At 35.2% G+C, this 13,738-nt stretch overlaps 1 protein-coding gene across 1 annotated transcript in view; it reads left to right on the top strand.

Moving 5' to 3' along the window:
- NCAM2 (neural cell adhesion molecule 2) overlaps window positions 1-13,738 on the top strand; it is a 246,380-nt gene that overhangs the window by 70,042 nt on the left and 162,600 nt on the right. The gene's annotated exons all lie outside the window — the stretch shown is intronic.

Genomic DNA, 13,738 nt, shown 5'->3' with positions numbered 1-13,738 from the left:
CCCCATGAATTGCAGCACGCCAGGCCTCCCTGTCCATCACCAACTCCTGGAGTTCACTCAAATTCATGTCCATCTAGTCGGTGATGCCATCCAGCCATCTCATTCTCCGTTGTCCCCTTCTCCTCCTGCCCCCAATCCCTCCCAGCATTGGAGTCTTTTCCAATGAGTCAACTCTTCGCATGAGGTGGCCAAAGTACTGGAGCTTCAGCTTTAGCATCATTCCTTCCAAAGAACACCCAAGGCTGATCTCCTTCAGAATGGACTGGTTGGAACTCCTTACAGTCCAATCGACTCTCAAGAGTCTTCTCCAACACCACAGTTCAAAGCATCAATTCTTTGGCGCTCAGCCTTCTTCATAGTCCAACTCTCACATCCACACATGACCACTGGAAAAACCATAGCCTTGACTAGACAGAACTTTGTTGGCAAAGGAATGTCTCTGCTTATTTTATTTTATTTTATATTTTACTTTACAATACTGTATTGGTTTTGCCATACATTGACATGAATCAGCCACGGGTGTACATGAGTTCCCAATTCTGAACCCCCCTCCCACCTCCCACCCCATATCATCTCTCTGGATCATCCCTGTGCACCAGCCCCAAGCATCCTGTATCCTGTATCGAACATTTTTTGAACATGCTATTTCGTACTTAGCATGTACACCTTCACTGGTACACACACCATAGTTTTAAAATACTTATTTCAAACTTGCATCAATTTAATCTGATACAAAGTTTGGCTATGAAATTTTGAGAACAAACCCTATTTGCCTTTCTTCTATTTGTGAGGTCAAGCACTTCCCTACAGTAAATAAATATGCTACATTGTTAATTAATGGGTAGAATGTTCACAAATCTTAGTAACAAAAACTCTTTTAATTTGCTTGCCTTATAGCTCAGTTGGTAAAGAATCCGCCTGCAATGCAGGAGACCCCAGTTCTATTCCTGGGTTAGGAAGATCTGCTGGAGAAGGGATAGGCTACCCACTCTAGTATTCTTGGGCTTCCCTTGTGGCTCAGCTGGTAAAGTATCTGCCTGCAATTTGGGAGACCTGGGTTTGATCCCTGCCTTGGGGAGATATTTCTATTTGTGAGGTCAATCACTTCCCTCTAGTAAATAAATATACTACATTATTAATTAATAGGTAGAAAGTTCACAAATCTTAGTAGCAAAAACTCATTTAATTTCAGTCCTTGACACCAAATGATCCTTCAAAATGATGTCAATAAACTCAATAAATATAGTGGAATTTCCCTGACTGGTAGTTAAGACTCTGGGCTTCCAATGCAGTGTGTGTGAGTTTGATCTCTGGTCAGTACCTAAGATCTCACATGCCTGCAAATGTGGCCAAAATAAACTTAAATTTGTATTAAATTAGGAAAAAAAATAGTGATTTAACTTCAAAAATAACCTATTTTTATTTTGCTGAAGTAAAATATGAAATGCTGATCATAGCCGGTGTTTAGATCAGCTCAAACTTTGTGATTAAAATAATAGGATTATCTGTTCTTTTGCACTTATTTGAAAACTGTTTTATTCTGTTTCAAAGAAAACAACCCTACTTACTGATTCACTGTTAACTTCAGTTCTTTAAGTCCAGATTGCTTTCTATTCCTTCAAATAAACTCACATTTAAGATTAAAAATAAACAATACAAAGTATAAATGTACACTTTAACAGTTATCTTTATACTTATATGCAGAAGTCATAGTTGTACCAAAGTGTTTCTAATTTGATTGTAGAAAAGTGGCAAGCATTTTTCTCCATGAATTGAGGCACTGTGATCTGTACCATGCTTCAAATGTTCTTGCAGAATAAAATACCAAGAGAAAAGGGATTTCTAGAAACCATAAAGAGAGACAGTTCTTTGATACAACCACTTGAATAATATGTTTTAAATTTTATAACAAATTAAATTCTTAGCATAAAGACATTGATAATTTTACTATTGTGTTCATTATTATTTTATGCTCTAGGATATTATTTTTTGAGTAGGTACATCTTTGGACCTAAGGAAACTTCTAGAATGGTTTTAAATGATTTATTTATATAAACCACTTTTAATGGATGGCAAAGGATAATGGAGTGAGTTTTTCACATTATTTGAAAATCTCTACAAAAAATTCTTAATTTTTTATTTATATAAAATATGAAGATTATATTAACCTTTTTGTATTTCCTCATTTTTTCATTCTAAAGCAAATATGAGTTCTTGAAAATTACATTTAATAAAATGTAAACAGTAAAATAATCTTTAAACTAACAGAAATTTCCATTGCTAATGTTTCTTGTACCATGTACGCAAGTTCTTTTAACAACCATCAGCATCTTTTATTGAGGGCTTTTATGTTTCCATGTACTATCCTATGCACAAAGAATACAGCAGTGTAAAAAAAAAAATGTTTTCTGCTTCATAGTGCATACTATTCAGAAGAGGAATCAAGGCATATTTAAAATTAGTAGTGTTTCACTTATGAATATGCAATTTTGAAATGTGAAATTTCACATCAAAATAGAAATTTTAAGTATATAAGTGGACTTCTACAGCCTCCAGACATAGCTTTGGCATATTTTTCTGTGCTATCACAGACTTCGTTCAGCTTATTCTTCTGACAGGCCTCTGCATTGGTGCATTTTGGAAAATATATCATCTTCAGAATACCTCCTTTAAATTTGTTTAGGTTGATGAAAACTGCTTATACTGATTTAAAAAGAAACTTAAAAAAAGTTAATGGTATAATTTGCAACACCTTTGTATTATAGAAAACAACTTAAGATTTTCAACTTCTTTTATCTCTTTAAATAGAATTTACAAAATGAGACTGTGAAATCCACAATTACTGATTTAAGAAAGAGAGCAGTGTTTCAAATATCTGCACTTTATTGTAAAACCTGCAGTGAAATGAAAAACTGAAATATGGTAACATTTATAGCATCATCTTTAATAATAAAAGACAGTTCATAAGTATTTTTAATGTACCTTGTAAGTAATTATAATTTGCAAAATTTTTGTACCAATATGTTTATAAGAAATTTTATTTATACTTCTTTACCAAATCCTGAAGATGCATTCTAGTGTGTAATTATAGGCAATTCTTAGTGCCTGATATTAAGACTGATAAAAAGCAACAATAATAACAACTAGGGACAGATAAAACCAGCAAAAATGTTTTACTAAATAATTGAAAAAAACAATCATGATATGGTTGTTCAAATATTTTAAAGACAGCCATGTCTGGTTGAACTAGACATATTGCTTACTGTATGACAAAAGAGTGAATGGAAGTTACAAAATTGCAGAGACTTTCCAAGAATCAGGGATTATAGATAATGAAATGTGTTAAATTCCAGGTGATAGAATTCCATTCCCATGAATTTCTGTATCACAGTTTGTATGATTATCAATGTCTAAAAGAAAATTCTTTCATTTGACATTACATTATATGAGAAAATCTTAAATAATATTTTTTACCCTGACATTCTTCCTTGTTGTGATATTTAAATTTCAGTTAATAATCAGGGGAAAGGGTGAGAGGTACTGAACCAAGGTTGTACATCAGAATCACATAGAGAGATGTATACATGTGTACCTGTCTGAGCCTTTCTTCCTGGAAAATGTCTAAGTCTCTCTTCCAGACTTTGAACTGTGCCATATCATTCAGTCTTGTCTGACTCTTTGTGGCCCCATGGACTGCAGCTCACCAGGCTTCCCTATACTTCACCATCACCCAAAGCTTGCTGAAACTCATGTCCATTGAGTCGGTGATACCATCCAACCATATCATCCTCTGTCATCCCCTTCTCTTCTAGCCTTTGATCTTGCCCAGCATTCCAGTCTTTTCTAATGAGTCAGCTCTTCACATCAGGTGTCCAAAATATTGGAGCTTCAGCTTCAACATCAGTCCTTCAAATGAATATTCAGGAATGATTTCTTTAGGGTTGACTGGTTTGATTCCTTTGCAATCCAAGGGACTTTCAAGAGTCTTCTGCAAACCCACAGTTCAAAAGCTCAGCCTTTGGTGCTCAGCCTTCTTTATAGTCCAACTCTCACATCCACATCTGACTACTGGAAAAATTATAGCTTTGACTATATGGACTTTTAGTGAAGTGATGTTTTGTTTTTTAATATGCTGCCTAGGTTTGTCATGACTTATCTTCCAAGAGGCAAGTGTCTTTTAATTTCATGCTGCAGTCACCATCTGCAATGATTTTGGAGCCCAAGAAAATAAAGTCTGTCACTGTTTCCATTGTTTCTCCATCTCTTTCCCATGAAGTGATGGGATTGGATGCCATTTTTGTTTTTGGACTGTTGAATTTTAAGACAGCTTTTTCCACTCTCCTCTTTCACCTTCATCAAGAGGCTCTTTAGTCCCTCTTCGCTTTCTGCTATAAAGGTGGTGTCATCTGCATCTAAGGTTATTGATATTTCTCCCAGCAATCTTGATTCCAGCTTGTGCTTCATCCAGCCTGACATTTCTCATGATGTATTCTGCATTTAAGCACGGTGACAATGCACAGCCTTGTCGTTGTACTCCTTTTCCAGTTTGGAACCAGTTCATTGTTCCATGTCATGTTTAAACTATTGCTTCTTAACTTGCATACAGGTTTCTCAGGAGGCAGGTAAGGTGATCTGGTATTCCCATCTCTTTAAGAATCTTCCATAATTTGTTGTGATCCACACAGTCAAAGGCTTTAGCGTAGCCAGTGAAGCAGAAGTAGATGCTTTTTCTGGAATTCTCTTGCTTTTTCGATGTTCCAGCGGAAGTTGGCAATTTGATCTCTGATTCCTCTGCCATCCCTAAAACCAGCTGGAATATCTGGAAGTTCTCAGTTCATGTACTGTTGAAGCCTTGCTTGGAGAATTTTGAGCATTACTTTGCTAGTGTGTGAGATGAGTGCATTTCTGCAGTAGTTTGAACATTCTTTGGCATTGCCTTTCTTTGGACTTCCCTGGTAGCTTAGATGGTAAAAGTGTCTGCCTACAATGTGGGAGACTAGGTTCAATCCCTGGGTTGGGAAGCTCCTCTGGAAAAGGAAATGGCAACCCACTCCACTACTCTTTCCTGGAAAATCCCATGGATGGTGGAGCTTGGTAGGCTATAGTCCATGGGGTGACAAAGAGTTGGAAATGACTGAGTGACTTCACTTTCACTTCTTTGAGGTTGGAATAAAAACTGACCTTTTCCAATCCTGTGACCACTGTTGAAGTTTCCAAATTTGCTGGCATATTGAGTTCAGCAGTTTCACAGCATCATCTTTTAGGATTTGAAATAGCTCAACTGGAATTCCATCACCTCCACTAGCTTTGTTCATAGTGATGCTTCCTCACTTGATTTCACACTCCAGGATGTCTGTCTCTACACAAGTGATCATATCATGGTGCTTATCTGGGTCATGAAGATCTTTTTTGTATAGTTCTTGTGGGTATTCTTATCACCTCTTTTTAATATCTTCTGCTTCTGTTAGGTCCATACCATATCTGTCCTTCATTGTGCCCATCTTTGCATGAAATGTTTCCTTGGTATCTCTAATTTTCTTGAAGAGATCTCTAGTCTTTGCCATTCTATTGTTTTCCTCTATTTCTTTGCATTGATCACTGAGGAAGGCTTTCTTATTTCTCCTTGCTATTCTTTGGAACTCCACATTCAAATGGGTATATCTTTCCTTTTCTCCTTTGCCTTTTGCTTCTCTTCTTTTCTCAGCTATTTGTAAGGCCTACTCAGACAACCACTTTGTCTTTTTCTGTTTCTTTTTCTTGGTGATTGTTTTGATCACCGCCTCCTTGCAATGTCATGAACTTCCATCCATAGTTCTTCAGGCACTCTATCAGATCTAATCCCTGGAATCTATTTTTCACTTCCAGTCTATAATCATAAGAGATTTATATTAGGTCATACATGAATGACCTAGTGGTTTTCCCCTACTTTCTTCAATTTAAGTCTGAATTTTTCAATAAGGAGTTCATAATCTGAGCCACCATCAGCTCCCAGTCTTGTTTTTGCTGACTGTATAAAGCTTATCCATCTTCATCTGCCAAGAATATAATTAATTTGAATTCAGTATTAACCATCTGGTGATATCCATGTGTAGAGTAGTCTCTTGTGTCTTGGAAGAAGGTGTTTGCTGTGACCAGGAACTCCAGTTCCTAAGTATTTTTACAGCATCCTTGACAGTGATTAGAGAGCTTTATTTTGAAACTCCCCAAAATTGCTCTTGTGTGGGCACCCTGTGGAGAACCTCTACCTTTCAACTGACTATATTTCTTTCATCACAGCCCCCCATACACACACATGGAAATACACACCAACACTGAAATTAATGTAATCTAGATATCCAATATAGCTATACATAGAATAAGAAATATGAAAATAACTTGTTTGTATTGCTCATGAATTTCAAATATATTTGAATTGTATCCCCATTTCAAATAAAATGACTTATTTAATTGAAATTATGGTAGTTGCAACAGTGATTATTTCAGTTTCTGGGTTTGCCATTTACCTACTCTGTGACTTTAGGTAAGTTGATCCATTTTTCAGTTCCATGATGGATAAAATAAATCTTTAACATTTCACTATTCTGTACATCTTTCTCTTGAGTCAGTAGATAATCATATATTTTAAATATACTTTTTATTTCCATGCTAATACTTTTTAAAATTCAGATATTTACTAATTCTTCAGTTTATGATTTTATAATAACTTAAGGTATGAGGCAATGTGTTTGCAGTTTCCTTCCATATAGCTCATCTGTACAACTCAATTATAAGAAAAGCTAAGATTACTTTGGTAATGTCTTTACATTGGAAAAAGAAAAGTTTCTGATTGTAGAGAAGAATGCTAAAGAGCTTGCTTCTGGCACCTGCAGATTTTAATGCCTGTATTTTTTTGTCTTTCCACAGATAATGGGCTTTTTTGAAGGATTTTATATTTGAGTGACATTTTAAAAATCATCCTAATGCATTTTTTCATTGTAGTGCTCTGAGAGCAGTATTGTAGATCCCTGCTGGGCAGTAGGCAAATGGATACTTCTTTTCCTCATCTGATGTAGATAGTAGAATATAATTAGGCATATTGGAAATCTTCCTGGGATGCTTCTGAGCTTGTTGAGAAGTGGGTTTTCAATCATTTACAACTTTCTGAAGTTTCTTTTCCAGCTCACACCTCAAACAAAAAGTATGCAAGATGACTAGTCATAAGTCCAACATGTAATTAAAAAAAATTTTTTTGAGGAAATTCTAGGAAACAATTAAAAAATAAAATATCATTTTTCTTTTTTAAAAGTATTTATTAATGAATGGCTGCTTTAAACTATATATAAGTATTTCTAGCAGAAAGAAACTATTATATTTTTCATAGGATAATATATTAGTTAACAATTTTACCATGATTATTCTGGGAAAAAATTATTTATATACTGAAAGTTGGTTCTCTTTGTCTTTATAACAGAAAATAATATTATGTTTTCTTGTGAATGCCATATTCTGTTTTAAATTTCATGTGTTATTTACTTTATCTTTTGAAAGAATCTATACCATTGAGAAAAATATAAAATAATCTAGTAACAAAGAAATATGTAGATTTCAGTGAATATCCATAGACAACAAAAATAACAAATTTCCTAGTAAATGTAACTTTGATTTATTTATGAAATATTTTAGTGGAAGATAGTAAGTTCAAGAACAAAATGAAATAAATTTGAATGAATTGCTTTACATTTGGACAATTAGACATAGATATCTGAAAATATTTCAGTAAACATTCTAGTAAGGAACTTGCAAAAAATAAATTTGATAAATTTGTATTGTCAATTTTAAGCATGAAGCAAAAACAAATGTATAAAAAAATGCTAGTTACATGATAATTAATTTGTAAAATTGAATATATATTAATGAAAAGTACTTTAGCACAGTTATTATAATCCCATCATTACTTTTGAGTCATGGATTAACAAATAATAAATTTAAATAAAATATATTCAAGATCTTCAGTAATAACTATGTTCAGTCATATATCAAGTAGTTGTGTTTACTGAGGGAAAAATCCCTCTTAGGAGACTCTTCCTTGGCTATTATATATTGTCATGATCTGTATCTTAAAGCACCATCATTGCTGTTGTTTTTTAATCCATAGAAGTTCTTATCCAACTTTCCAAGCTCTTCATTCTTGGATGCCTAATTTTTTAAAATTCATATTTGATAGTAAGAAAATCATATTTATAGTCTATCAAATACATAGAAATGATGTAGTCTTAATATCTATGGATTCTATCATCTTTTCCCTGGGTCAAATAACCCACTCTATTCACTTCTTTTATTCCCCAGCTTAAATTTCATTGTCTGTTATAATCATTACCATATATATATTCCTCAATCTTTTTTTTCTTTGAAAACTATTTTCAGAAAAATACCAGTCATCCTTTAAGTAACCTCAGTGCCTATACCAGACGTATTGGAGGACAGCTAAACTTAGCTGGAATCATTCTGAATGATCTCCCTTTAAAACTGTGACCCATAGCTTAATGCATGCTCTGTCTGTTTTTCAGTACTCAGCCCATATTTTCTTGGCAACTACCTCATATATTTCCTCCACGCTCAAGTTCACAAACTTCCTCTGTCCTAAGAAAGCTCAGCTGTTAAACTGGTTCCTCATTTGCTAATAAAAACAATCAAAAGAACACTGTAACCAGTTCCTATGATTGCATCTACATCATGTGTAGGTGAACCTTTATGTTACCATGAATGTAATATTCAAGTTTTTAATGTAGATAGTAATTCCAGCCTCTCTAACATACCATAGATATTAGCACAATAATTTATCTTTTCCCAACTTTTTTTTTTTTACTCACCACCTTATTTTTCCCATCAACATTGAAAACTATTTCATTGTTACTTTAATATACATTATTCCCTGGTAGCTCAGATGGTAAATAATCTGCCCACAAAGTGGGAGACCAAATTCGTTCCCTTAGTTGGAAAGATCTCCTGGAGAAGAGAATGACTACCCACTCCAGTATTCTTTGCTAGAGAATTCCATGGACAGGGGAGCCCAGCTGGTTAGAGTCCATGGGTTCTGAAAGAGTTGGACATGACTGAGCAGCTCACACATATATATTATAGAATATAGTATGTAGATTAAATGATATAATTTACACATAGAATATATCTATGATATATATTCTACATGAAATGGATATAAACATTCTTGCATATCTTTTTTCCTGTATTTCCAATTTTATTTTTTCTTCTAGTTTTATTGAGGCATAATTGCCATAAAACACTGTGTAAGTTTTAAGATATACAGCATAATTATTTGGCTTGTGTACATCATGAAGTGATTATCACAGTAAGTTTAGGGAACATCCAATATCTCAGATATAAATAAAATTAAAGAAATTGAAAAAATGTTTCCTTGTGATGAGAACTGATAGGAACTGCACTCTCGATGTTCACATATAACATTTGTTTGTTGTTCAGTTGTTGCGTTCAGCTATTTGTGACCCCATAGACTATAGCCTGCCAGGTTCCTCTATCCTCCACTGTCTCTTGGAGTTTGCTCAAATTTTGTCCATTGAGTCAGCGATGCGCTCTCTCTCTCGCTCTCTCTCTCTCTCTCTATATATATATATATATGTGTATTTATATATAACTATATTCATACTATATTCATTTAAATATAAATGTATATATGTATAAATATATGTTATATATAGCATATATAACTTATAGTAGTATTAATTATATTTATCATGTTGTATCGTACATTCTTAATACTTGTTTACTTCATAACTGGAAGTTTGTCTTTTGACTGCCTTAATCCACCACTGCCTCTGGTAACTACGAATCTAAATATGAACTCTTTTTCTGTGAATTTGCTTATTGTTAAAATATATTAATATTTGACCTTTCATACTATGTGAGGTTCTGTTATACAGGATTGTGACTCAGCAGTTTATCTCCACAATAAATCCAGTTATAATCTGTACCCATATTAAGGTATTACATAGTTATACAGCCACCCTTGGATCCAACACCATCCTATAGTGAGCCAACATCAACTTCAGAGCACCCTGTCCATTGAATTGGTGATGCTATCCAACTGCCTCATTTTCTGCCATCTCCTTCTGCCCTCAATCATTCCCAGCATCAGGCTCTTTTCCAAAGAGTCAGCTCTTCTCAGCAGGTGGCCAAATTATTGGCGATTCAGCTTCAACATCAATACTTCCAATGAATGTTCAAGGTTACTTTCCTTTGATTGACTGATTTGATCTCCTTGAAGTCTAAGGGATTCTAAAGAGTCTTCTCCAGCAATGCAATTAGAAAGCTTCAATTCTTCAGTACTCGGCCTTTTATATGGTCCAACTTTCACATTTGTACTTTACTGCTGGGAAAAAAACATATTGCTATTCAGTCACGAAGTCATGTCCAACTCTTTGCGACCCCATGGACTGCCCCACACCAGGCTTCCCTGTCCTTCACTATCTCCCAGAGTTTGCTCAAATTCATGTCCACTGAGTTGGTGATGCTACCCAACCATGTGATCCTCTCCTGCCCTCTTCTCCTTTTGCCTTCATTTTTTCCCAGCATCAAAGTTTTTTCCAATGAGTCAGCTCTTAGTGTCATGTCGCCAGAAGATTGGAGCTTAAGATTTAGCATCAGTCCTCCAATGAATATTCAGGGTTCATTTCCTTTAGGATTGGCTGATTTGATCTCCTCACAGTCCAAGGAACTCTAAAGAGTCTTCTCCAGCATCATAGTTTGAAAGCATCTGTTCTTCAATCTCCACCTTCTTTATGGTCCACTTCTCACATTTATACATTACTACTGGAAAAACCCTAGCTTTGACTTTACGGACTTTTGTTGGCAAAGAAGTATCTCTGTTTTGTAATAAGCCATCTATGTTTGTCATGGCTTTTCTTCCAAGGAGCAAATGCCTTTTAATTTCATGGCTGCAGTCAATGTCCACAGTGATTTTCAAGCTCCCCAAAATAAAATCTGTCACTGTTTCCATTTTTCCCCACCTGTTTACCATGAAGTAATGGGACTGGATGCCATGATCTTCGTTTTTTGAATGTTGGGTTTTAAGCTAGCTTTTTCACTCCTCTCTTTCACCCTCATGAAGAGGATCTTTAGTTCCTCCTCCCTTTCTGCTTTTAGAGTGGTATTATCTGCATATCTGAGGTTGTTGATATTTCTCCTAGCAGTCTTGATTCCAGCTTGTGATTCATCCTGCCTGACATTTTTCATGATGTACTCTGTATAAAAATTAAATAAGTAGGGTTACAATATATAGTCTTGACGTACTCCTATGCAGATGGCAAACAGGCATATGAAAAGATGCTCAACATAGCCAATCATCAGAGAAATCCAAATCAAAACCACAGTGACACATAACCTCACACCTTTTGGAATGAAAGCAACAAATATCAAGTGTTGGTGAAGATGTATAGAAAAGGGAGCCCTTGTACACTGTTGGTGGGAATGTAAATTGGTGCATCCACTATGGAAATCTGTGTAGAATCCTCAGAAACCTAAAAATGTAACTACTATATGATATATGACATGATATACAATTCCACTACTGAGTATTCATTCACAGAAAATGTAATAGTAGTTGTTTAGTTGCTAATCATGTCTGACTCTTTGATGGTGAGAAAATGTAAATAGCAATTCAAAAAGATATAAACACCCCTAGCTTAATTGCACCTTTATTTACAAGAGCCAAGGTACAGAGGCACCCTAAGTGTCCATCAGTCTATACATAGATAAAGAAGACATGACATATAAATATTTTTCAGTCATTAAAAAAAGAATGAAATCCTGCCACCATGTATGGTCCTAGAGGGCATTATGCTAACAGAAATAATTCAGACGTAGAAAGACAAAACTACTAATTCACCTATATGTGGAATCTAAAAAACAATTCAAATGAGCAAACATAACAAAGCAGAGACAGACTTAAACATATAGAGAATGAACAGGTGATTTGGTGTGTGGGGAATAAATAAATAGGGACATTAAGAGCTACAAACTTCCAGTTCCAAAATAAATGAGTCATGGGTATGAAATGCACAGTTTGGGTAACGGTACATATATCCTTCATATGAAAGTGAAAGTGTTAGTCACTCAGTCGTGTCCCACTCTTTGTGACTGCATTGACTGTGGCCTGCCAGGCTCCTCTGTTCATGGGCTTTTCCAGGCAAGGATACTGGAGACGGTTGCCAGTTCTTTCTCCAGGCGATCTTCCAGACCCAGGGATCAAACCTGGGTCACCCACATTGGAGGCAGATGCTTTATCATCTGAGCTACTAGGGAAGCCCACCCTTCATATATGAGTATATATTTTAAGTCTGTATATATATGTAGACAGACAGATATTGGATTGGCCAGAAAGCTGTTTTGAATTTTTCTGCAAGATGTTATGAAAAACCTGAGCAAACTTTTTAGCCAACCCAGTAACTATCATATTTGGCTTCCAGATCTCATCTGAGCTGAGCCTCTATTCATAGAAAATCTCTTGAAAAGGTTGTTTAATCCTGTTCTCTCTAAATTCTTCCTAGAATTACCTCTTGAATATATTCTAGTCTGGCTTTGATCATGTGACTCCACAAAAGCTCTTTGGAAAGCTTGTTACTAATAACATTCACTTCTCTAAATTTTATCACAAATTAGGAAACCTAATTTTACTTGTTTACCTAAGAGAAGCATTGATTAAATTAAATAATCCTTTCTGCTTGTTGCATAGACTTTGACTTATGCTATTCATGCATGCATGCTGAGTTGCTTCAGTTATATCCAACTCTTTGCAACCCTATGGACTGTATCCTGCCAGGATCCTCTGTCCATGACATTCTCCAGGCAAAAATACTGGAATGGGTTGCCATGCCTTCCTCCAGGGGATCTTCCAGATACAGGGATTGAACCTGCGTCTCCTGTCTCCTGCATTGAGTCACGGGTTCTTTACCTCTAGTGCCACCTGGGAAGCTCTGGCTTATGGTATACTTTCCTGTTTTTTCACTCATCAGCCTTGGTCTTCTAATTGACCTCTAAATTATCTAGGGCTCTAAACTGGGGTTTGTTATTGGATTCCTTTCTCATATAACTATTTATTCCCTTGACTTATTCATTTTGTCTCATGCCTTTAGTTACCAACTGGATTGAAAAAAAATCCAAATTTTAAGTAGGAGCCTTTCAACTAAACCCTAATTGTCTGTATCCAGTCATCTATCAAGTAGCTACATTTGCACATTAAATAACTACCCGACCCAGCTCCATACATTGTCTCTAGTTCTGTATTTTCCTTGGTCATCCCAATCTCAATAAATGGTGATTCCTTCCTTCTGGTATTATAGTCTAAAATTTTTTGTATAATCTTCTGACTTTTGTTTATTATAATACATACATTCAAATTCTGTCAATCCTGTTATTCTTATTTTAAATATATTAAAATTGTGATCATTTCTCAAAACCCAACTGTTACTGCTCTGCTCCAAGCCAGCATAATTATTTGCCTGCATGCATGTTAAATCACTTCAGATATCTCTGTGATCCTGTGAACCATAGCCCACCATATTCCTCTGTCCATGAGATTCTCCAGGCAAGAATACCGGAGTGGGTTGTCATGCCCTCCTCCAAATTATTTGTCAAGATTATTGCAAAAAACTTTATAAAGGTTTTAATGCATTCACCCTTGCCCCTTGTTATTCTTGTTAAAATAGTGAAATTGGTCCACTGGAAA

This window comes from Budorcas taxicolor, chromosome 1 (assembly GCF_023091745.1).
Source record: "Budorcas taxicolor isolate Tak-1 chromosome 1, Takin1.1, whole genome shotgun sequence".
Classification (NCBI taxonomy): Eukaryota; Metazoa; Chordata; class Mammalia; order Artiodactyla; family Bovidae; genus Budorcas; species Budorcas taxicolor.
This window is presented reverse-complemented; position numbering and strand designations above follow the sequence as displayed.